This window comes from Neofelis nebulosa, chromosome 1 (genome assembly GCF_028018385.1).
Source record: "Neofelis nebulosa isolate mNeoNeb1 chromosome 1, mNeoNeb1.pri, whole genome shotgun sequence".
NCBI classification, from domain to species: Eukaryota; Metazoa; Chordata; class Mammalia; order Carnivora; family Felidae; genus Neofelis; species Neofelis nebulosa.
This window is the reverse complement of record NC_080782.1, coordinates 47,115,788-47,141,007: the sequence shown is the minus strand read 5'-3', so window position 1 is coordinate 47,141,007 and position 25,220 is coordinate 47,115,788. Positions and strand designations below refer to the sequence as shown.

The following is a 25,220-nucleotide window of genomic DNA, read 5'->3' as shown; positions in this document are numbered from 1 at the left end:
GCAGTTTTATTTCTTGCTTCCCTGCCTTAACACTGTATTATGAGCACTGTCCCCACATCATTTGCAAATGCCTTTCACACAGTTAGTTGTGTCATCTATTGAGCACCTATGGTTTGCTCACATCTGCCCATCTTCTGTTTGTGCCACACTGCATTTCCCAAAGGGCTTTCATGGAGACAAGACAGATGTGATTGTCTCCAATTGGCCGCTGAAGAACTGAGCCTCACAGAAGTTCAGATAAATGCTCTAGGATCCCAGGACAGCAGAATCAGGATGAGAACCCAGGTCACACCCTCTCATTCCAGACCCCTCCACCATCCCACAGGAGATACAGCACACATTGGAAATGCAAACCTCCCACCACACCAGTCAGACAAACTCAGGTAACCATGTTCAATCATTCCAGTGACTGGAAACATCTCAGTTCACGGAGGCAGGTAGAAATTAGCAGCCAAAACAAAGGCAGACAGCAATTTTCCTGGCAACATGACCATAATTAGTCACAAGTACTGAGCTCCCAGAAGAGAAGGGCCCTGACTTAGGGACTAGAGTGGAAACAATAAAGGGCAAGACATGGTCTCTGCCCCAGGGAACAAAATTCCCTACACCAGCACAGTGTTCTGTTCACACACCACTTGCCTGTCCTTTGCCTATAGCACAGGGGAAAAAAGGTAAAGGGTTTGAGGTCAAAAGAATTAGGTCCAGGTTTAGGTTTGTCTACTTTCTAGCTGTGTGATGTTAGGCAAGTCACTTCACTTCTCTGAGCTTTATTGTTCCCATCTATAAAATGGTGAAAGGAAAATAGTTAGCTGATAAAATTCACTATGCTTTTGAGAACGTTAAATAAACCAACATCTGTGAAAGAGTTTTATAGTCCCAGCTCTGCCACCTTTCAGCCCTGTAACCTCAGGCAAGTTCCTCCTTCACCTCTCTCTGTGTCAGTTTTCTCATCTGTAAATTGGAGATGAAAAAAGCACCTCCCTTTAGGGTTATTGTGAGGATTAAGTGAGTTAACACATGCAAAGTGCTTAGAACAGTACCTCACAAATAGTACATACTGAACAAATGTTCTCTATTATTATAGTAGCATAGAATCAAGAGAATCATTCTCAAAAATCCCATAAAAAAATCAGAGCAAGTGTCTAATCTATAGATGAGGAAACCAATCCTCAGAAAGATGAGGTGTTTATCCAGAGTCCTGATGCTAATTGATGGCGGCTTCAGGACTTCTCTAGATTCCAAACGCAATGCCTTCCTTCTCCAGATAATATTCTAGCTGTTGTAAGCTGTCAGCCTTCTGGCCAATTTCAGTCCACAGGCATGTTTTGTTTGGCCCACACAGTATTCTTTTTTTAATTGAATTTAACTGTGATTAGATGGGCCCAGCACACGCTAGTGAGCCTCAGGCCCAACCCCTCCTCTGGTGTTTGTGACTCCCAGCCAACCAGCCGACTACCCTTATTTAGATCCCTGCACAGGCTGATACAATGCCAGTCACTAAACACATGGTATAGACAAGTTCTGGAAACTAAAGGGGAGGCAGAGAGGAGCACAGGCCAGAGGGACAGGGACGAAGTAGTCAGGGAAGCCTTCCTGGAGGTGTCTGTACTTGAGTTAAAACTTAAAATTAAGGAATGGGCTTTGTCCAGTATAAAGGGGGGGGGGGGTGGCAGATTGCTTTAGCATTTGGTGACCTTCAGGGATGTTTATGAGTTTCCCTGCCAAGGCTTCCACAGGCCTTTCCCTTGGTCAAGAAGAGAAAAGAAATAAGCTGCCCCTTATCTCAGATGAGGCAATGCGACTCAGGAGGTCCAGAGTCAATACGCATTGTCACTGTTTTTGAGTAATTGATCTGTGTCATCACCCCTGAGTACTCAACACCATGCAGGACACCTGGAGGGAGGTGTGATCACATGAGCTGAATGGAGTATGAAGGATGGCCCCTGCCCTCGGTGATAATGATAGCAAGAATAATAATGATAACAGCAGGGTCTGTAGACAGGGGCTTTTTTTTGTTCCGGGTGGCAGTTCCCAAGGGAAATTCCCGAGAATGTGAATAGATAATCCACCAAGATGGAATCTGCCATCAAACTATTTGGGAAAACATTGGGCTTACTTAAGCAACGTTAAATAAATGTTTTGCTCTGGGGTGTCTTGGGGCCTCTAGCATTCATGGTAAATCTCTCAGAAGGAGAACATTCCCCAAACTCATGTGACACAGAGCAAATCTGAGAACCCCTTTTGAGAAACACTGACTCCCTTTCTGCTGGGGTGGTTTCAGACAAAGGGATGTAGGAAGAGGTCTGGACCTGCTGCTATTTCTTATGGAACCTAGATAAGTCCCTTTTCTTCTCTGGATTTTAGTTTTCCCATTAAAAAAAAAAAAAGTCTGTAGTTCCTGGAAGTTTCTTCCCATCCTAGCAGTCTTGATAGCAATTTCTAATGTTTCATACCTCTATGACAAAGAGGATGAGTGCTGGTCACAGGAATGAGGTGGGAAAAGGCTGTGGCAAGCTGATGAAGCCTCCTGACTGCCTGTCCCAGTGACAGTCACTGGATCAGAGAGGTTTGCCAATTCCCACAGGGTCACACAGCACTTGAGTTTCTAGATTTGTGACACATGGTAGGAAGGGGGAACCTCAAATAATGTGAGTGGTCTAATTACTTAATGTGGGTAAAGTGCGTAGAGATGATCCCTAGATAAAGACAAGGGAGAGCCAGGCTCATTTTGTGTGAGTAGCACTGCCTGATGCATTTTCTGCCAGCCTCCAGGGTGATGGGGCTCCCAGGGGGCCCTCCAAACAAGAAAAGCAGGAAATGTTAAGGCATGCCTGCCACTCTCCTGCAAAAGACCCTCCAGCGACTTTGTATTGCAACAAGAATAAACTCCAGACCTGTCACCTCAGCCCACAAGACCCTGTGTGCTCCAGACTCTGCCCACCCCCTACTCCCCCCTCTCTGCTCCTCTCCTCCTGCCTGCCATGTGCCAGCTTCTTAAACACATAGAGCTCCTTCCAGCCGGGGGCTCTAGGGCAAAGAGTTCCCACTGCCCGGAACACATGCTCCCCCCGCCCCCCCCCCCCAGCACATGCACACACTCGAACACCATACTCTTCTCATCCTTCAAGCCCCAGCTTTAGAGGGCCCCTTCTCAGAGAGACCTTCCTCGATCAACTTGGCTGAAGCACTCCATGTTCTCCATAGCACAGATCACAATCTCTGATTTTATGTGTTTACCTCCTTTTCCCCATTTCCTTCACTAATGTCTGAACTCCACAGAACTGAAGCTTGTGGCTGTGTTTTCACCCTTAATTCCTAGTCCCGAGTACAGTGCTTCGCACAGTAGGCACTTTTTGGTTGAACGAATGCTGTGTGGCCTCTAGCAAGGTGCTTCCCTTCTCTGGGCCTCCGTCTCCCCACATGTGAAAAGCAGTGCTTGAACGGGGTGCTGCTGGGAGCCTTTAGAGCTCTGACTACGGGTCTGTGACTAATATCTGGGCCTCAGGCCCAGGAGTGAGCCTAGTATGTTGCAGCACCGTGGCCCTGCACACAGCACACTGGTTTAATCGGGCAGCAGACACCCTGTCATTTCGTGTTCTGCTGTCCCTCCTCCTCAGTCCCTGGGCTGGGAACCATGCTGTCAGATTTTCAGAATGATCTATGCATAGCCACCTGGGAGAGGCTGGTCAGTCTGGAAGCCCAAGGGCCGAGAGGCCTTGTCACTGTCCTGATGTGAAAGACTGCAATCTTTGGGAGTTTTCATCAAATCCTATAATCTCTGGTTAGAAGGGACCTTCCCGGACGTTTGGCCCGGCCCTCTGCCTTCTAAACTTTGCTCACTAGTGGTCATGGTCACCGGGGTTCTACTTGTAGTGCTCAGAATAGGGGCCTTGCTGGCTCTTAGGGCTGCTCATCTCACCAGTGAACAGCTTTAGGAAGTCCTTTAATCAGATGGTTGGTGGAACACGAGGCAGTGTAGCATAGGGGCAAAAAGCCTGGGCTGTAAGCCAGGGGGTTTGCAGAATCCCAGCTCTGTAACCTACTTGCTATGTGAGCCTGAGCAAGCCATGACCCCTCGCTGTGCCTCTGTTCATCTTCTGCAAAATAGGGAGAACCCTCATCAGGCTGTTGAGAAAACCATAAGCATTAATAGAGTGAAGGTGATAATGTCGGTTTCTGTTAACTGCTACCTGTGAAGTGTTCTTGTTGTTATTATTGTTTTTAGATCTTCTTGGACTCTGTTCTTTGTGTTGATCGATTTGTTTGCAAAAGAGATAGTGGGGCCCAGCCCAAACACACAGGGCTGGGAATCTAGGGGGTGGGCTCGCTGGTATCTATGAGAATATCCACTTCATTGTTCCAGGCCTCAGGACCCCACCTGAAAAAAGGAAAGAGAAAAATCCCTGTCTTGCTTCCTGCCAGAGAACTGATGTATAGATCAAATGAGAAATAAAAAAGGCAGCTTTGAGAAGTAAAAAAAAAAAAAAAAAAAGCTCTATAGATATGAGGGATTCATCTTATTTTTTAATAAAGTTTATTGATTTATTTTGAGAGAGAGAGCAGTGGAGGGAAAGAGAGAATCCCAAGTGAGCTCTGCATTGTCAGCATGGAGCCCGATGTTGGGCTTGAACTCACCAACCAGCAGATCATGACCTGAGCTGAAGTCAGATGCTTAACCAGCTGAGCCACCTACATGCCCCTCTTATTTTATTAGAGAGCTTTCCTCTTTTAGCAAAGGCACTTTAGCTCTGAAACAGCAAAATAGCTAAACTCAACCTATTTGGCAAACAGTGTGTTTTTGATACTTGTTGTGAATTTGAAGCTAATCCCTTCAGAATCTTCTTTCGTTAATGTACCAGAGCAAACAAATTTGAGAAGGATTTATTTATAAGCCATTTGGTACATTCCTACAGGATATAGAGCTCGGTTTGGCTGATTTCTGGTGTCTTTGCTTATTGTTGTTATTTCTTCCCTTTTTCTTCTTCAGGGATTTGGTTGGAAGGACCCAGGTGAGGTGTGTTCATTTTGCAAATGTAGGCAGAACACAGTAGCCCTGCATAATTTCAGGAAGCCTGGTGTGATCTCTGTTCGACCCCTGTCATGCCTTGGGGGCCTACAGCATGAGGAAGCCCCTAGAATAGACCTTACTGCACAGATCCGAAACAGAGGCCCAGAGAGGGGAAGGCATTTGCCCAAAGTCACACAGCTGGTTAATGGCAGAGGCTTGACCAGGTAGCCAGGTCTCTTGACTCCAAACCCTGTACTCTTTCTAACAGTTCTATGGAGTCTTGCAGTTTCTCTAAATTAGCTTACTGTGTCTCAAAATTTTGTAATACATAGGGGTTCACATTTGTCAAAACTCGTTGAACTGGGGGAGGCTGGCTGGCTCAGTCAGTGGAACATGGGACTCTGGATCTCAGGGGTGTGAGGACCCAAGTTGGGTGTAGGGATTACTTATAAATAAAATCTTTTAAAAAAAGAAAAGAAAAAGAAGAAAACCTCTCATTGAATTATATACTTAAAATCTGGACAGTATATTGTTTTAAACTTAACTCACGTTTTTAAAACGATAAAATGGTGAGGCGCCTGGGTGGCTCAGTTTGTTGGGCGGCCGACTTCAGCTCAGGTCATGATCTTGCAGTTTGTGAGTTCTAGCCCTGCATCGGGCTCTGTGCTGACAGCTCAGAGCCTGAAGCCTTCTTTGGATTCTGCTGTCTCCCTCTCTCTCTGACCCTCCCTGCTCACACTCTGTGTCTTTCTCTCAAAAATAAATTGACATTAAAAAAATTTTTAAATAAAAAAAATGATAAAATGGTGTGGCAGGGTCCTATTTAATGAAGGAGGCAGTGTCTAAGGCCAGCATTAAGGCAGAAATAATGTAAAATGTAAAGGACTCAAGAAAAGCCCTTAGGAAGGCAGCATGTCAGAGCCAACATGGTCTCTCAGCTGTGTTTCTGTGGGCATTGCAACAGCCTGCTGCTTCTTCAGAAGGTCCAGATTAGATTGTGGCTGGCATGTAGGGCTCAGGTTGTGAGAGAAAGAATGTATCTCTACAAAAGGATGATACTCAGCCTGGTGAGAGGCACATGTGGAGACCAAGACTGCTAAGGGAGGGGTGTCTTTGTGGCTCAGTCGGCTGAGCAGCGACCTCTTGATTTCATGGTTCATGGGATCGAGCCCCATGTCAGGCTCTGAGCTGACAGCATGGAACCTGTTTGGGATTCTCCCTCTCCTTCTCTCTTTCTGCCCCTCCCCTGCTCACACACGTGCACACTCAGGAGTGGTCTCTCTCTCTCTCTCTCAAAAATAAATAAACATTTAAAAAAAGAAAAAAAGACTGCTAAGGGAATGGTGGTTTATGGTACCACATCTCATACACACACACGGATCTCCCCGAGCAGGTGCCAGAGCAGGTTAAGGGAAGGCCTGGATCTGGGGACAAGGATCTGAGGGTTCCTGGAACCCAGCATGTGACTTAAGTCAGGGGGATTTCAGCCTCTAAGGGGGAGGGCTGAGGGGAAGGGGTTGGAGCAGGGCTGGGAAGCCGAACGATGGAGAACCCTTCATTCAAGATGAGAGGGCAGTGGTGGGGAACTGAGGAGATAAACAGGGAAGGAGGAGATAAACAGCTGGTAGACCTCAAAGAGAGAGACGTTTGAAGGCAGCTTAGATTTTGAGCAGATATTAAGTACATAGGGTTGTCACCTTCTACAGCATCACAAAACTAATAAGCATCCTTTAATAAGTAAACACCCTAAAGTTTGGAGTGATGGAGGTGGAGGATGTTAATCCACAAAGCATAATATGTTTAATGAGATTAGATTTGATAAGTTTCAGAACAGTTTGTTAGTTGCTTATATATAAAAGGGAAGATTCCACACTTCTCAGTGTCAAAGAGTTTGTTCTTTGGAGGACTTTAAACATCTTCCCTAGAATTGTATTAAAACAATACATTTGTTCATCTCACACCCCTTAGGATGGCTACTATCAAAAAAGGATGGGTGGAGGGAAGGAAGGAAGGAAGGAAGGAAGGAAGGAAGGAAGGAAGGAAGGAAGGAAGAAAACAAGTGTTGGTGAAGGTGTGGAGAAACTGAAACCCTTGTACACTGCTGGTGGGAATGTGAAATAGTTCACTTACTATTATTAATTTCAAAAAATTAAAAATAGAACTACTATATGATCCAGCAATCCTACTTTTGTGTATATATTCCCAAAGGAATTGAAAGCAGGGTCTCAAAGAGATATTTATACACCCATATATATATACCATGGGTATATACACCCATGGCCATAGCAGCATTATTCAAAATAGCCAAGAAGTGGAAACAACCCACATGTCCATCAGTGGATGAATGGATAAACAAATGTGGTGTTTACCTACAAAAGAATATTATTCAGCCTTAAAAAGGGAGACAATTCTGGGGCGCCTGAGTGGCTTGGTCGGTTAAGCGTCCAGCTTCGGCTCAGGTCATGATCTCACGGTTCGTGAGTTCGAGCCCCAAGTCAAGCTCTGTGCTGACAGCTCAGAGTCCGGAGCCTGCTTCAGATTCTGTGTGTCTCTCTCTGTCTGCCCCTCCCCCGCTCTTGCTCTGTCTCTTTCTCAAAAATAAACATTAAAAATTTTTTTTAAAAAGAAATTCTGCCACATGCTACAACATGGATGCACCTTGAAGTCACTATGCTACACGAAGTAAGCCAGGCACCAAACAACAGATACTGTGTGATCCCGCTTATAATGAGGTATCTAAACTAGTCAAAGTCTATCAAATCCATTGGCTGGCTCAGTCAACAGAGCATGCAATTCCCGACCTTGGGGTTTTACATTAAAAAAAATAAGGAGGCAGTCAACAGAAAGTAGAATGGCGGTTACCAGGGACTGGGGAAAAACAGGGAGGGGGGAGCTATTTCATGGGTATAGACTTTTAGATTTGCAAAATGGAAAAGTTCTAGAGATGTGTTTTACAACGATATCAATACATGTATAACACTACTGAACTGGACACTTCAAAGTGGTAAATTTTATATTAGATTTTTTTTATTACAACAACAAAAAACAAACAAGAAGCCGATACATTTGCCTGTAGACCTTCCTTTACTCACTGAAAAATAGTGGTTATAATACAGCCTGTTCAGTATGAGCCTATTTTTGTCAAATATCCTTTTCCACTTTAATATATATATTATCATTAGAATACACACTGGAAGATGAACAATAGGCTATTTCTGAGTACTGATTTTGTTTTTTTTACCATTTGTATTTTCTAACTTTTTTTTTTAAATTTTTTTAATGTTTATTTATTTTTGAGAGAGAGAGACAGAGACAGAGTGCAAGCAGGGGAGGAGCAGAGAGAGAGGGAGACACAGAATCTGAAGCAGGCTTCATGCTCCAAGCTATAAGCACGGAGCCTGATGTGGGGCTCGAACTCACTAACTGTGAGATCATGACCTGAGTCGAAGTCAGACGCTTAACTGACTGAGCCACCCAGGCGCCCCTCTAACTTTTTTTTTAAAGGAAGCGTTATATTATTTATTAAAACAATAATGAAAGCTTCATCCCATTCCAGTCCCTCTGTTTCTCCACAAAATTTACAAAAGTGGAACTCACATTTCTGAGGTTTTATTGTATATATAATTAGAAATCACTGCTAATAATTTTAAGATAATAATAGCAATAGTGATATTTCCTATGTAGGGAAAACTTAATCTGTGCTTTTTATGAATTATTCTATACAATAACTCTTCGAAACAGGTACCACTATTAAACCCATTCTGCAGATGAGGAAACAGAGTTAAGTAGCTGGTACAAACTCATTTATAAATGTCAGGGCTGTGTTGAAACCCACAGCAGTCTGATTCCAAAGCCCGTGTTTCTGACAGCCTGGGTATTCTGCTAGACCCACATGATGTACTAACCTGTCATCCTGTGCATGGGCCCCTTCAGCAGCCATGAACATATAATTTATGTGTTAAATTGTTCAGTCAGCACCCCTACCACTCTCCTGATGGTTGTAGGATATTTGTTTCACAGATAAGACAAAGGTCGACCTCCCTCCAGAATTTCCAGGCCACATTATGTTCCAGATGGGTCCAGACAGAGCCAATCCTGGGGATTCTGAGTGGTTTGGGATTGTGGGACTATATCCAGGGCATTCGCCTTACCCACTTAGATACTAACTCCACTGCCCACTACAACCAAGAAGGACACACACCCACCTCCCAGGGCCGTCTCCAACCTGAGGGGAGGGCAATGGGCAGACAGGAAAGGCTGTCAAATATGGTAACTGTAATAATATGATTTATCTCAAAAGAATGATTGTGATTATGTAATTAACACTTTTTATTCAAACATTTTCATCTCTAAGGATCTTTGAGAGTCTTACAGATTGTTTAAATATATATCACATACATTACTGGAGAAAAGTCTATGGTTTTAGAAGATAATTAAAATTCCTTTGCCTTTGGAATTAAGAGAATTGCCTATGGGAACAATATGATGCCCACCAGACACACGAACAGATCTAAACCCAGGAACTGTGAACACAGGGCTAGAAAGGATCTTGAAGAGCCATTTGTTTAAAAAGGACAAATAAATATGTAATAAACATATTGGTACTAACCAATTTAAAACCCCCTGCTCATGGCAGAAATTATTAATCAATGACAGCATTCTTTCTCACTAAGCCTGGACTTATCCTCAGAATCGTTTTCAACATAGCATTCTAGGCAGCTACCACCACCTAATCAGTGTCAAACCCTATTTGCCATCCTGGAAATTAGTTCACTCTTATCCCTCCAATCTGATAGAGAGGGGACTGGAGTTCAGAGAGGTAAGTTAACTTGCTCAAAGCTACACAGCTGGTAATGCAAAGCTGAGGTTTCCAAATTTTCGCTTTTTTCTTAACCTCCCACCCCTGCCTTTTTGCTCTGTTCAAAATATAGTTGGTAGATTGTATGTTGTGCAGCAGATTCCTCTTTCTTGGATGACCTGTGTAGAATGCCCCTACCAATGATTTGCTGAGCGACAGCAGGCCTATTGCTTAAAATCTTTGTGTGTTGGGTGTTTTCAAGTTGAAAAGGGAGACAGCAATCTGGATTCATGTTCCTGCCTCTTCTACTGGCACGCTGGTGTGCTCTTTTGAGGAATGTGAGCTGTTGCTAAAATTTGTCTGACTGTAGGGAAAGGGTCAGATATTTTGAGAGCACCTTCCCTAGGCAAGGTAATGTGCTCCTGCTGTGATGTGGTTTTGCTCCAGAGAGTGTAAAAATGAAGTAGGACATGGGCTAGCTACAGTCATCTGGCCATGGTAAGGCAACTTGGAAGGAGGTGGCATTTGAGCAAGACTTCGGAGATCAAATGGACTGAATGTTTCTTTAATTAAAAAAGTAATACATGGTCATTACACAATTATTGGAAAAGACAGAATGTCAAGAGGCAAAATCACTCCTGTTCCCTTTACCCATAAGCTATGTCAACATTTTGTTTTATTTTTCTCTTCTTGTATCTTTATTCTATGCACTGATATTTGGTTTTTTTCTCCGCTCACATGGTTGTTGATCTGTGTGTGTCATTTATATTTTGATTTTTAGAAGTTTTAATATACTATGAGAGTGCCCCACAACCCAGTAGTTCTACTAAGAATAACCAACAGAAATGTATACGTCCATATGTTCACCCAAAGGCATGTGCAAGCATCATTTTCCAAAATAGCCCCAAACTGGAAACAACCTGCGTATCTATCAATAGAATGGACCAATAAATTATGCTAAATTACCCAAAATGGAAAGTATACAGTGATGAAAATGAACTATCACTACACACAACAACATGGATACATCCACAAACATGTTGAGCAGAAGAAGCTGGACACAAGAGAGACACAATGACCCACTGATACAAAGTGCAAAACCAGGCAAAACTAACCATGGTGTAAGCCATCAGAACACTGTTTATGCTTGGGGGCAGGGCTAGTGAGTGGAAGGGACCATAGCGGGAGGCATCTCTCTGCAGGTAACACAGTATAAGCTCCTGGCGAAATGTATCAAGCTGTATATTTATTACTGTGTACTTTTCTACATATGTGCTATACATCAATAAAACATTAATTAATGAAGTGGTTGTAGGCAAATAAATCCGTCAGGTAGAGAGGGCCGAAGATGTCACTTTGAGCAGAGGAAATAGCACAAAGAAAGTTGCAAGAGTGGGAAGTGGAAAACAAGGCAGCTTTCTTGCAACATTGGTATTACAATATTTTGAATAAGCCAATGATCCCAAAACTTAGGCATTAAGAACAATCACACTTATTTGCTCATAATTCTGAAAGTTGGCGGTTTGGGTTGGGCTTAGCTAGATAGTGCCATCTTTTCTAAGGTCACTGAAGAGATTGTAGTCAGAGAGATTGACTTGGGCTATATAGCCCAAGATGGCCTGTGCACTTCACCCTTTTTGCCTGCTCAGAGAAAACGAATATGGGCCCTTACATATCTGTTTATTTTGCCAGCTGGCGGGATGCTCAGTTTTGACAGTAGAGGGTGCTGGGGAGATATTAGAGTAAGAAAGTGTTTTGCTTCCTGGTTTTAGTTGCCAGCTCACCACCCTCCCTGAGGCATGTGTGGGTCTCCCATGCCCAGCTCCTGCTGGGCATGGCTTCTCCAGCATCAGGCTCCGAGAGTGCACGTGGCCAGCAGTACCTGGCAGCCCGAGGCTTCCCCAGGAATCTCTCTTAAGTGATTTTGTATCAAAGTGTCTAGAGTGCACGTGGCCAGCAGTACCTGGCAGCCCGAGGCTTCCCCAGGAATCTCTCTTAAGTGATTTTGTATCAAAGTGTCTCTGATGAGACATTTCCCTATGAATGGCTTTTCTGAAACCCAACAGGACACAATTTCAGCAACTTTAAAAGAATGATTTCTGCCATGTCCATTGGCCTGGTGTGGTACCACAGTGACTTATCTGCCATTGTGTGGGCCACAGCCATGTCCTCTGCAATGAGATCTGGATTTTGGCCCTGAGGAGGCTCTTCTTCAGGTGCTCTATGTCCACCCGAGGGGCTGCTTCTTATATTTGCTATTGTTGTAGAAATTCTTTAGAGTTCTCTTTACTTCTTATTAGTCAGTCCCTTGTTACTCCAGCCCCCTGTTATAATTAATAATTCTTTATTTTTTAATTTTTTTAACATTCATTCCTGAGAGACAGAGCGTGAATGGGGGAAGGGCAGAGAGAGAGGGAGACACAGAATCTGAAGGAGGATCCAGGCTCTGAGCTATCAGCACAGAGCCCAACGTGGGGCTCAAACCCTCCAACTGTGAGATTGGTTGTTGATGCTGGCTATTGTCTGTGGCTTTCTCTCCAAATGTCTCCAGCAGGATAGTCTTGATTTTTTTTTTTAACATGGCAGCTGGGTTCCAAAAGGTGAATGCTGAAAATGTAAGGACTCTGGAGGCCAAGACTCAGATGTCCCATAACATCACTTTAACTGACATCTATCGGTCAAAATAAGCCATAGAGCAAGCCTAGATTCAAAAGGAGGAAAAATAAACTCTATCTCTTGATCAGAAAAGTGGCAAAGTCACATTGCAAATGGGCACGGGCACAGGAATGGGAGGAACATGGCAGCCATCATTGCAAACCTACCATAGTTCAACAGCATCAGAAACAGCAGAATATTTCTTGAAAGTCTATTCCTTGACTCTACTCCAGAGCTGCCAAATCCAAATATCTGGGGTGGGATTTGGCAGTCTAAAATTTTAACACCCTTCCTCTCCCAGCCCCAGGCCAGGTGATTCATACCCACAATAAAACTTGAGAACCATTCATTTATGCTCATACAGTATCTGTTCTCATTCATCACTTTAAAGATGTTATTCCATTGCCTCCTGGCTTTCATTAATTCTGTTGAGAATCTGTCAATTTCATTATTGCTACCTTCAAGATATCCCCCTTATTTTTGTTTTTCAGCATTTATACCATAGTAGACCCTAGTTCAGTTTTCTCTTTATTTATTCTGCTTGGGGTTTAAAGTGATTCTTAAATCTGTGGCTTGATGTGTTCCAGCAGGTTTGGAAAATTACTGACCATCAAAACATATTGTTTTCAGTATCACTTCATTTCTCTTTGGGTCTCTCTTCTCCTTCTCCCTCCCTTCACTTCCTTCCGTCTTCCTCCTTTTTTTTCCTACTCCTCTTTTTCTCCCACTCTCCTTTGGGACTTCAATTACACATATTTAGACATTTTCACCATGTTTTATATGACTCTCTTCTGTATTTCATGTGCTGTAGTCTGGGTACTTTCTACTGACTTGTCTTTCAGTTCACTAATTTTATCTTCAGCTGTGCTAATATACTTTGCTGTTATATCCATCTTTTAAAAATAAACTTTTAAAAAATTTATTTATTTATTTTGAGAGTGAGAGAGAGAGGTGGGGGTAGAGGCAGAGAAGGGGTGAGAGAGAGAATCCCAAGCAGGTTCCATTCTGTCAGTACAGAGCCCAATGCAGGGCTCAATCCCATGAACCATGAAATCATAACCTGAGTCAAAATCAAGAGTCAGATGCTCAACTGACTGAGCCACCCAGACACCCCTCCATCTATTAGCTTCTTAAAAAATTATTTTTTAATGTTTATTTATTTTTGAGAGAGAGAGACACAGAATCCAAAGCAGGCTTCAGTCTCTGAGCTGTTGGCACAGAGTGCAATGTGGGGCTTGAACTCACAAACTATGAGATCATGACCTGAGCCGAAGTCAGATGCTTAACCGACTGAGCTACCCAGGCACCCCTTGGCTTCTTAATTTCAGTTACTGTATTTCAGGCTTAGAATTTTCATCTGATTTTCCTTGGTAAATTCTAGTTCTCTGCTGAAATTCTCCATCCTGTCTATTTCTTGAATATGTAAGTCACATGTTTTAAAGTCCATGTCTTATAGTGCCAACAGCTGAATGTTCTGTGGACCTATTTCTATTATCTACTTTTAGTCTTGGTTTTCAGCCGTTTAGTCTTGCCTACTGAGATGTCAGGTGATTTTTTTATTGAATGCTAGATATTGTGTATGAAAAAACTATAGGAAAATTTGAGACCCCAAATGGTATTATCTTCCTTCAGAGAATTTTTTACCTTTACTTTTGGCAAGCAAGAGTCTTGTAGGTCTTGTAAGGGGGTTAATTGATTATATGCTAGTCTTCAGTTTTGTGGAGCTAGTCTGTTTCTGATTCGCCTCTATTCCTAGGGTAGAATCTTTGTGGGGTCCCATTTGAAAGCTTGGGGTGTTTATTAGGGACAGTCCTACTTGGTGGACCCTGAAATCCATTTTTTTATATCTGAGCTTCATAACACCAGCTTCAGATTTTCAGTCTCTGCTTACCTTCTTAATCATCTTGAGAAATGGCATATGCCTTGAAGGGCAAAGTAGCAGCTGAGTATGGGCCTTACCTCCCTGCATTTCTCTTATCCCTGGAATCTTGAGCCCTCAGGTCCATGTTGCTTTGGTAACACTCTAATACCTTCAAATACACACACACACACACACACACACACACACACACACACACACACACACATTTATTTTGTCCACCTCTTTTAACAATTCTCAGTGGGAAGGTTGGTCTTCAATAAGCTATTCCATTATTGTTGGAAATACAAAACGCTTGCTCATCTAACATTTATGTTATATTTTTAAGTGGACAAAAACCATACCTTACCCCTCTCCATAGTGCCAGGGCCCCCTTGCTTTAAGTTCTTAATAGCACCATTTGAACAAATGGATAACAGTTATATATTGCTTTTACTTATGTAATTTTAACCTGTAGACAGAAAAGAAATGACCCTTCTATAGTCCTAGGTATTGGACCCAGAGAAGACTTGCCCAAAGGTTCCCTGACTAAGGTCTACTAAGAAGTGAGTGGCCTGCCTGGGTCTTGAATACAGAACCAGAACAGTGCTTTCCTCCACTCTACCAGATTGTTCTGTAATGTGATGGTCAAGACCATCATGAGTTTGGGTGTCAGATAGACCAGAGTTTAAATCCTGGTTCTGCCACTTACCAGCTGTCCGGCCTTGGCCAAGTTACATGAACTCTTGGAGCTTTAGATTCCTCATCTGGTAAAGTGGAGATGATAATAGGAGCTACTCAAGAAAAATGCCACTGTGAAAATTAAAGTGAGCCAATGTGTATAAAGTACTTGGCAGGGTCACTGGGTCTGTAAATAGGAATTATTCTTTAGGGGGTGTCAGCATGATAAACAAGGTGCCTTAATTCTATGAGTTTCACGGGTAGTGCAGCAACCAATGATATCTCACCACTTTTCCCTCCCCAAGGGCTGGGGGCTTTACTCCCAGAGGAATCATGCAAAATACCCACCCCCAAGTCCTGCTGATAAGCTCAAACCCATGAAGGCTGGGGTGGGGGGTAGTCTTCTTAGGTGTCTTCAGGACCTTACTGCCGGCTTCCCCCATGCTGAAGGCCTCCCTGAAGCCTGGTAGTCTGGGGTGGATGGAGAATCAGCAGTTCAGAAATCAGGGCAGCAGGGCTGAAAGACTCCAAATCTTTCTCTTCCACTAGTCCCCCAACAAGTCCCTATGGCAGAGTAGTTAAGAGCACAGAATCCAAAGAGAAACAGATTGGGTTCACATCTTAGCTTCGTCATTTCCTAACTTTGGGATCTTATTCAAAACCCTTAATTTTTCTGACTCAGTTTCCTCGTCTGTATAATGGAGTTGATAATAGTACCTACTTACAGAACTATTTGAAAGATTAAATGTGGCACAATAAATAGCATCTCTTATTTTTTCTCCTTTTATTTTTCCTCCAGAATATACTAGTCAGAAGGAGATAGTATAGCTAGAACTTGAACCTGTGTCTTTAGACTCTCCCTTTCCCCACTTTGCCCACGCCACCCCTAAAATTTTCCTGCTCTGGGGTTGAGGCAGTATTTCCCAACTTTTCCTATCACAGTACATAATAGCATTTGGACATCCTCTGGACTATAATAATGAGGCTGCTTGAGGCCTGCAGGGGACTGTCTCATCAGATTTGGGGGCTCTGGCTGCCCCAGGCTCCACCTGGCCACTTGAGAACTGAGGGCTCTATATTTCAGCATACTTGTAACCTGTCACTGTCCCCCAGCTGAGAATCTTTCGGTTAAGATGTTGACAGTCTGCAGTAAGAGCCAACATTGCACTGCCCAAAAGTGACACATTAACCCATTGTTGGTAAATCAGTCCTGGACCAGCTAATTCAGTCTCCGGGTAGGAGTCCAGAGGCCAGAGCCCAGAGCATGGAGATTGGGAAGAAAATCAGGCGTTGGCTCCAGTCCAGGCTCTGCCTCAACTCATGTGACCTTGGGCAAGCCATGACCCTTTTCTGGGCTTTACTTTTCTGTCTGAAGCAGAAAGGAATTAGACTAGAGGAAAGATCTACATGGTCCCTTTTGGCTCTGACATTCTAAGAATCAGGGATTCTATGAATTCCCCATCACTCAGCAGTATTCTGTTCCTGGTGACCTAGTTCCTGTCTCTGGTTCAGATTAGTGTAGCAAATAGTAGACTCTCTCCGACTGTGCAGGTGCTCCCAGCTTTCCCCACATGTTACAGGCTGGTCTCTGAAATTAACCCCTGCCTGGCCCTGACAGAGGGCAGAGCCACACCTGCCCGGTGCCCCTGTCAACAGAACTCCTCTGAGTCCCGTGCATGTTCAGCTTCCCCCTGCCTGCTAGCTCAGCCTCCGGGAGCATTCCTAGTGTCCCAAATCATCTCTTCTCCCCACAGCTCCCAGGGCTTGCACTATCATCTGGGCTCGTGGAGAAGGCAGGGAAGACCAGCAGCAGAAGCACAACAGACTCCCTGTAAGAGGAGGTAGGGATGCTAGGGAAAGGAAGAGTGTGGGGAGGCTAGAGGCAGATCCCCTGAGGAATCTGGGGTACAATACTCTGGAGGCTGGACTTGGACTGGTGTGCAGGGAAGGGACACCATGGGCCTTGAAACAGAAGAAGGACATGGCCAAAACTTAAGGTCACAATGTGTTTGGGCTCCATGGAAGGCAGACTGGAGCAGAGAAAGAGAGAGAGCCTGGGGGCTGTTAGAGAACGCAGGCCAGAGATCATGACATGGCAGTAGGGAGACCAAAGAGGAGGAATTAAGGGGGTGAGTTGGCAGACTGGGTGCCCGGTTGGTTGTTCCACCTCAAATCTAACTGTATCGCGGGCTGGGTGACTGGAGTTACACTGTCATGGGCCAAGGGACTATCTGCTTTGTTAGTATGGGAAACAAGACCTCAAGGAAGAGTTGAGAAAAGGGTCTCAGGCTTAGAGACAAATATATTAAAATCTCTTCAGTAGTTCTTTATGCTTCTTAAAATGTTTTCTCATTTGGTCCTCCCAACACTTGTCTGTTTTGTAGATGGGAAGCTTAAGATCGTGGCACAATTAGAACCTCGAACTCAGAAATCCTAATCGTTGGCCCCGCACTTGGCCAGAGAAGATGTCTTTCCTGAGCTGATGGGCAGGCAGAGGTGGTGGGAAGTTTGCCTCCGCCCAGCTGCTTCCCATTGCCTCCCCTGGGCTCCACAGCCCCAAGCCTGCCTCCAGCACCTTCACACCCCCACTTGGGCTTTCTTAATGTCCTATGAAGAGGTGGGTGGGGCCAAGTGCAGGTTCTCGACATTCAGACACAAACAGGTGATCCCTTATTTACAAAGGAAACTTACATGAATCGCTAACGTGAACTCAAATAAAAAAGAACCTGCTGAGGCTGAAGCAGAGGTCTTGACTGCCCCCACCATCTGGCAACCTCCGTGACACTTTCAGAATCCCCAGGGTTCCATGGCCCAGAGTTTGTAAACCACAGGACTGGAGAACTCCTACTTGAACATCCTAGAGTGAGGAATTCGCCGCCTGGGTCCACAAATAGAATTCTGGGGTCTCTGAATTAATGATAAATTATGCATTTATCATTACTTTAAAACGACAATAGTTATTATATCTGCTGCCAGATCTCATTTGTAAGTTAATAAAGAAGTATACATTATTATGCCATACAATTTAAAAAAATACCTTGATAACCATATTTCAATATGATTCGTTTTCTTTACAGTCCTGAGTATTTTCTTTGACGCATTTAAAAACATCGTGAAAAAGGGGTCCTTCAAACTTCACAGATTGCCAGAGGAGTCCATGGCATCAGTAGGTTAAGAGCCCCTATCCTGGGACTTCTCTTTCAGAATGGAGGGGGCTGGGGAGCTTGATGAAGGCTGCCAAAAGAGGGCATGTAGGACCTAGGATCTCCGGAGGCCTTGTGCTCTGATGTGCACACTCTGAGCCTGAGGAAAATGAGACAGGAAATTGGGGCAGGAGCAAAGGGACTCTGAGAAGTGGAGCAGAAGCCAACAGGCCAGGCTGGCAGGACTCGGTCTAGTGGGACAAAACTGAATTCCTCAGCCCCAGTCCCAGCGAGGCTTCTGGGGGAGCCAGGACTTGTGGGCCCTCGTCTCGTTTCTCATTTCTCTGCCCAGTCTCCGTTTTCTTCTCTGAGCTACTATAATGGAAGCAACAGTGGCCTTGAGGGGAAGAGCGACCCTGCTTCTGGATCTGACTCTTCCTTGCCTTGCTGAGGGACTCTGGGCAGGTCACCTCCCTTCCCCAGGTATGAGTGCTGGCGTAAGTCCTGCCATGCCCACAGTAGACATTGCTGATAGGTATCAGCGTGCGATCATTCCATGCAGCTTCAGAAGCCTTTTCGACACTCTACTGATCAATTGGAATTAGCAAATGAAGTGAAGCATATTTGCTATTATTGGACAAGATGATCTACACATTTCTATCTGTACTAGTCTGTACCTCTAAAGATTTAATTCCAGGAACCCAAGTAAGACCCTAGATAGACGTGCAGACACCTAAAGCATGGCTATTTCTCACTCATAGGCCTGTGTGTGTGTGTGTAACAGACAAAGATGGGCTGTGGATTTTCTCTTATGCACTCTATAGCAAAAATGGGGTCAGAATAGGACACTTGGATGGTGAAATCTCAGTCAGACTTCCTGGAAGAGATGAGCAGAGGCACATGGAAGTCAAACTCTGAGCAGTGTCGGGAATGGGCGTCACTCCAGGATCAGTACCGCCAGGCCCTACCTGTCCCCAAATGTCTCGTGTCACAAAATTAAGATCAGACATGTAGTGCAGCCGAGTGATGGTGACAAAGAGTGAACACCACCCACAGCTCCTAGTGTAATTTACATGGACTCATGCACACAGCCAGGTGGGCAAGATGTCGATATGCTGGAGACTTGTGGCTTCTCTCCCAAACAGCACAGAAAGCCACTTAGAAAGTTCTTTCAGAGTGTTAACTATCCCAGGTTACAGCTGAAGCCTAGACAAATGTTATAGTTTACTTAAGGTCATAGCCAGTTCAAGTGTTAGGACTGGGGCCCAGGTCTCTCCAGGCCTGTGGGGCCGGGCTGGTATCATAAATGAGAGAGTGGGTTGGGTAGATGGGAATTGCAGCAAGCCAGAGGTCGCATGTTCTATTGAAAGGCAGCAGCTGATAATCAGTTTAAGTTAATTGTTGGCATGGAAGGGTGTGGATCTATAGTACCACATTCTCCTGATTTCTTTTTTTTTTTCTTTTTTATTTTTTTTTTAACATTTTTATTCATGTTTGAGAGACAGAGAGAGACAGGGCATGAGCAGGGAAGGGGCAGAGAGAGGGAGACACAGAATCTGAAACAGGCTCCAGGCTCTGAGCTGTCAGCACAGAGCCCGACGTAGGACTCGAACTCACGGACTGTGAGATCCCCTGACCTGAGCTGAAGTCGGATGCTCAACCGACTGAGCCACCCAGGAGCCCCACATTCCCCTGATTTCTAAAGAGAAGTCAGAATCGAGATTTTGATATTAAATAGCCCCATTTTCACATGTGGTCATCTAAATTTTAAAAAGGCTAAAACAGGGGGCTCCTGGGTGGCTCAGTCGGTTAAGCATCCGACTTCAGGTCAGGTCATGATCTCCCGGTATGTGAGTTCGAGCCCCATGTCGGACTCTGTGCTGACAGTTTGGAGCCTGGAGCCTGCTTCAGACTCTGTCTCCCTCTCTCTTTGCCCCTCCCCTGCTCTCTCTCTCTCTCTCTCTCTCTCTCTCAAAAATAAACAAACATTAAAAAAAAATTAAAGGGCTAAAACAAAATAAAACACTGTGTAGACCAAACAAATTGGATCTGGGGACATTAGTATTTGGCCTGATTTGCACCTCTGGGTGGGACAGGCTCTAGATTTAGCTGTACACAGACCTGAATCACGGTTCTGCCATTTGTTAGCTGAGCAATCTTATGCAAGATGTGTAGCCTCCCTGAGTCTTGGTGCTTTCTTCTGTAAAATGGGAATACTAAAGTGGAACACCGTGAGGATTAAATGAGGTAATGAATTTTAAACACTTAGCACAATCATTCGACCAGAGTAGGTGCTCAGTAGATGTAGCTCCTCTACCAAAGTGCCTCTAAGCTTCATGGTGATGGATCAGATGGACCCCCAACCCCAAAGCACCCAGTCTATCCACCTCAGACTTATTTTTCTGCAAGGTCATGGTGCTCAGTGTCCATGCAACTAACATAGACACCCAAGGCCCTCAAATGTGCTCACACACAACCTGCATTCACCCTCGGGAGGATTTTGAGATGCCAAGATTGGTTACCAAGGAAAGATGTTTAGGAGGCTTCCCTGGGGTGCAGCTACAACCTTCTAGTGTTGTTGAGAAGAGAGGCCTGCCCAGTGCAGGGGGCTGGCTAATGAAACCTGATGGGGGCCTTCATAGCCTTAGAATTTTTTACCTTGAATTTTGTTAGCTCATGTGTACAAATAGGCACACACATACACACTGTCACACACCATCTGTCCCGAGCCTGGGCCAGAGTGGCTGCTTTTCCTGCTCTTGGGAAGCTTCTATTCTCTCATTCTCCTGCAGGCTCACTGGGAGGGGAGGTACTGTCACAACCCTTGAACCAGCATTCCCTGAGCCGGATTTGCTCAGCAAGGAGCCTCGGGAGACGGACAGGGCAAAAGAAGTTCAAATGACCCAACTGGAGGGGCTTGATCCCTTGACTGGGCCCCCGAAGCAAGGAACAACAACACCCCCCACCCCCACCCCTGCACTCAGGGGCATGGACTGGTTCCAAAGACCCGCTCCTCCGGTGTCCCCAGGAGTTTCCTGCTACCCTGAATGATGGCAGGGCTGGGAGGGGTTCCATTTTACGGATGGGGAGACAGACCCAAATGTCTTGCACTGAATCCATTTATTCAGTCCTCTCTAAGGATCGGGAGCCCTCCCGACCTGGACTCTAAGGGAACAAGTGTGTGGGTTCTGAGTCCCTGTTGTAAGCTGCACCCCAACTTAACACCACCACCACTACCACTTAGCCAGCCAACTCTTTTGATTTTTCTCCACTCCCACCTCATTCTAGAATTTAGAAGACACTGAGGTAGAGAAAAGTGACTTATACCCAAGGTCACCAGTAGGTGTTAAAGTCTGAATGTGAACATGAGATCGTCTGACTCCGAAGCGCGTGCTCCAACCACCTATTAGACTGCCTCATACATGAGGGCCACATTCCTGGCCTGGGTTTCAGTTCCAGGAGTCATTAGAAAATACCATGACTCAGTGAGCTGTTTCCACCTGCTTTTTGTTTATATGAGTCTGTATTTCAAAAAGTCCCAATAAATGGTATTGTAAAAAAAAGTAAAAGAACTTAACAAGCAACCATAATCCATCATACTCAGAATAATTCTCTATTTCGCAGGTCACATTTTATAAAACATCCATTACTCTATTTCGTCAATTCTAAAATGCATGTCTGTGGGGGTTTTTTCGGTTTTTGAATTTGGGATGCATTTAAAACCCTGTGGACTCTGAGCTTCCAGGATATACACTATTTTATTTGGCCCTAGGAATCATCCTGATAGGCAAGCATTGTCAAGATTACAATCCCCATTTTACAGCTGGGAAAACAGAGGTTCAAAGGGGTTAGGCAACTTGCCTGAGGTTACAGAGCTAGTCAATGCAGATTAGCCCTGTGCCCTGATTCCCAGCACAAGCTGTGTCCACTCTATGCTCCTGGACTCCAGGCTCTGTGCTCACACCTGCCTGTTTCCATCACCCCGCTGGCCGACCCCTAGCAGAGGCCTGAGGGACACCTCAGCTCACCCAGGGTTGTCCAGCCTGTCAGAGGGGGAATGAACCCAGTGTGGGGTCTCCTAGGAGTGGTCCAACCCCAAATAGGAAGTTTGCAGGCCCATTTTCAACAATGGATCTCATGTATTGTAGAGGCCAGAGCCGGGCTTGGGGTGTGATGGCAGTGTTTCTGCCTGGTGCCCTCATAAACCATGCAAGCCAGATCCCTCCTAAGGCTCCCCATTCTCTGAAAATTGCCCTATTTCTCATATTTCAAAAGGCCAAATGGAAAGCAAACATTGACTCTAGATAAGCTCGCACAGGCAGACCAAAACACCACATTTCTTTGCTTTTGGTTTAACTTATATCAGCTCAATGGTATCACCGCGGTTTGTTCCTGCTGTCCAGAAAACACTGATTGGCTATTACACAGTCCCAATTAACAAAGAAGGGGAAAAACAATTAATGACATTATGTAACAGGTACAGCCTGGCGGACAAAAATCTTGCAAAACAATGGGTGTAAGGGGGGTGGGAATAAGAAAAGGAGAAAGCTGACATGGAGGTCTGAGCTCCACATTTTCCCAGATGGGGAACATGAGGCTCAGAAAGCTGGAGTGACTTGCTCAAGGTCACACAGCAGGGCTGGAACCAGCACCCGAGGTTTCCGCCCCTCAGGCGGGAGCATTTTCCTACCAGGCCCTGCTCTGTTGAGGTTCGAGAAACCCAGACCGTCAGGACTCACCAGGGTTTGCCGAAGGGGGTCAGGACAGGGAAATGGCTTCTCCCTCACACCTCTGGGCTCCTTCCTGCCGAGCAGTTGCCAAAGGCCACGCTGTCTTTCCTCCCTGGGCGTCTGCCAGGGCAGCTAAGCATGGGAGCCTTCTGGAAAGCCAGCTCTGGGCCAGGCGAAGGAGGCGTCTCTGAAGAAAGCACTCTCCCGGACATGAAACGACCAGGCCCTGGGGTCACAGAGTGGCCATGGAGGGCTTAAGTACACCTAAATTGCACAGCTGCCTCTGGCCCCCAGCAGGGAGCTCTCCAGGTGGCATGGCTGGTTTCCCTGCCAGCTGCTGGGTGCCTTTAAGAGAATAATTGCCGTTGATTGGCTGAGCGAGGCTCCCCCTACCTCTTTACCTGAGCAGGTGAGAGAGGCCAGGCTAGGGGAGGGCTGGGGACTCAGGTGAGAAAACAAACCGTGGTGACCAGCTGGCTCTCCCTTCTTCCACAGCGCTTCCTTCCCTCGGGCTTCCTTCCTTATCCCCGCCCCAACCCCAGGACCGGCTGGAGGTAAAGACCGGATAAACGTTCTGCAAAGTGCCTAGGGCCATTCACTCCACAGAGCTTCACTATCTCACGGTAGCCCTAGACCAGAGTTATTTGTAGGTCTTCTCTTTTGATGGAGAAACTGTCCTTGGAGGGATGAAATGGCTTGTCCAGCTCACACGGCTCTCGGAAGGAATGTTGACAGGGGAGGATGGTTTGAGGACCCAAACCTGAGTCTGTTGCTTTTGACTTTCCATACAGTGCCTCTGGACCACACCACCCTCTTCTCTGTGAGGCCTGTGGCAAGCCACTCACTGTCTCAGTTTCCACATCTGTAAGACGGTACAGTCATGCTTGTATGTAGTCTACACTCAATATATTGAGTGTATATTAGAGCTGAAAAGGACTTGGGAGATTATCTAGCTCATCCATTCATGTAGCAGGCATTCATTCCTATTATGTGTCAGGTCTGTTTTAGATCCTAGGGATACACCAGTGAACAAGAAAGTCAAGGGCCTTATTGGGTTTGCATTCTAGAAGAGGAAAGATAGACATAAACCTGTAAACAGATTAGATAGGTAAAAGTACCATGAAGAAATAAAATAGGCTGATATGATAAAGTAATGGAGGGGTATTAGATTATCTAGTCAGCAAGGCCCTCTCTGAGGAGGTGATATTGAAGCTGAGACTTGAATAATAACAAGGAACCAGTCATTAGAAGGCTGGAGCAAGAGTATTCTAGGCATTGGGAGCTGCAAGTGCAAAGGCCCTGAGGCAGGTGTATTAGGAGAAGAGAAAGACGCTGCCATGGCTAGAGTATAGCCCAATCCTTGCACTCCCTTTTTAATAGATAAGGAAATGACTGAGAGCAATGGCCTGCCCAAGATTCCCTCTTGCAAATTTCTCCTTCCTTTCTTTATTCTCATTCATTATGGACGGAAACTGAAGTCTGGAGTTCATCAGCACACTTAAGTTACCAATAAAACAATCATTCTATGAGCCTACACTGCTTTAACCTCATGCTTCCCCAACTCTGTAGACATGTGTCAATTCCCAAAGGGCAAGGGCTACGATTTTAAGAGTTTCTCACAGTGAGGAACCAAATCCTCACCAACAGAATATAGTACTAAAAATCCCAGCAGCAATGCAAACTGCCATACAGTGACATGGGGTCAGCACAGACCCTTCCTGGTGAATTCCTTTCCACTTCCACTTTCAGAATTTTTTACTCTGATTTTGAAAAAAGGGCTGCCTGTTTTCAGTCATCGTATTGTGGTGGTAACGCTGGGATTGTTATTCTGAAACTGTTGGATAGGTAGTGTGGGGTAGCCAGTGAGTTTCATGCTGGTGGTGTTGAGAACCAGGACTTTTGGTGTGAGAGAAAGGAGATACAAATGAAAGACGATGGGGGTTAAGTAAAAACTTTATAATCCTGGATTTAAATTGGAAGTTCCAGTATGAATTTTTGATGTAACTGATTTGAAAGCACACACCATATTCTCTAGCTCTGCCTATCGTTTTCAGGTCTAGAAACAACAACCAACACTTGAGTGACCATCTTTAGTGCCCAGACTGTGGTCTCTAAATACTATTTCCCCTTAAAGGAACCCAGGTTCCTCAAATAAATAAATAAATAAATAAATAGTTGATTCCAGCTTTGGGGCAGAAAATGTACAACATGTTCATAGACTTTTAACGCAAATCAAGGAAACCAGAGTCGTGGCAAAGGGACTCTAGAGTCCCACTTGCCAAAGTCCAGACAATTTCAGTCTAATTAACTGCAATGAATTGAAAATATCAAACACATTTAAATCCAT

At 44.9% G+C, this 25,220-nt stretch overlaps 2 long non-coding RNA genes across 3 annotated transcripts in view; one reads left to right on the top strand and one right to left on the bottom strand.

The window, feature by feature from the left end:
• The window catches only part of LOC131506954 (uncharacterized), a 72,294-nt gene that overhangs the window by 8,874 nt on the left and 38,200 nt on the right, over positions 1–25,220 (top strand). The gene's annotated exons all lie outside the window — the stretch shown is intronic.
• On the bottom strand, positions 3,926–23,759 carry LOC131506966 (uncharacterized). The gene is made up of 2 exons (XR_009259249.1): positions 22,883–23,759; positions 3,926–4,378 (listed from the first exon to the last, which is right to left on the bottom strand). It is a non-coding gene; the product is annotated as an uncharacterized LOC131506966 (long non-coding RNA).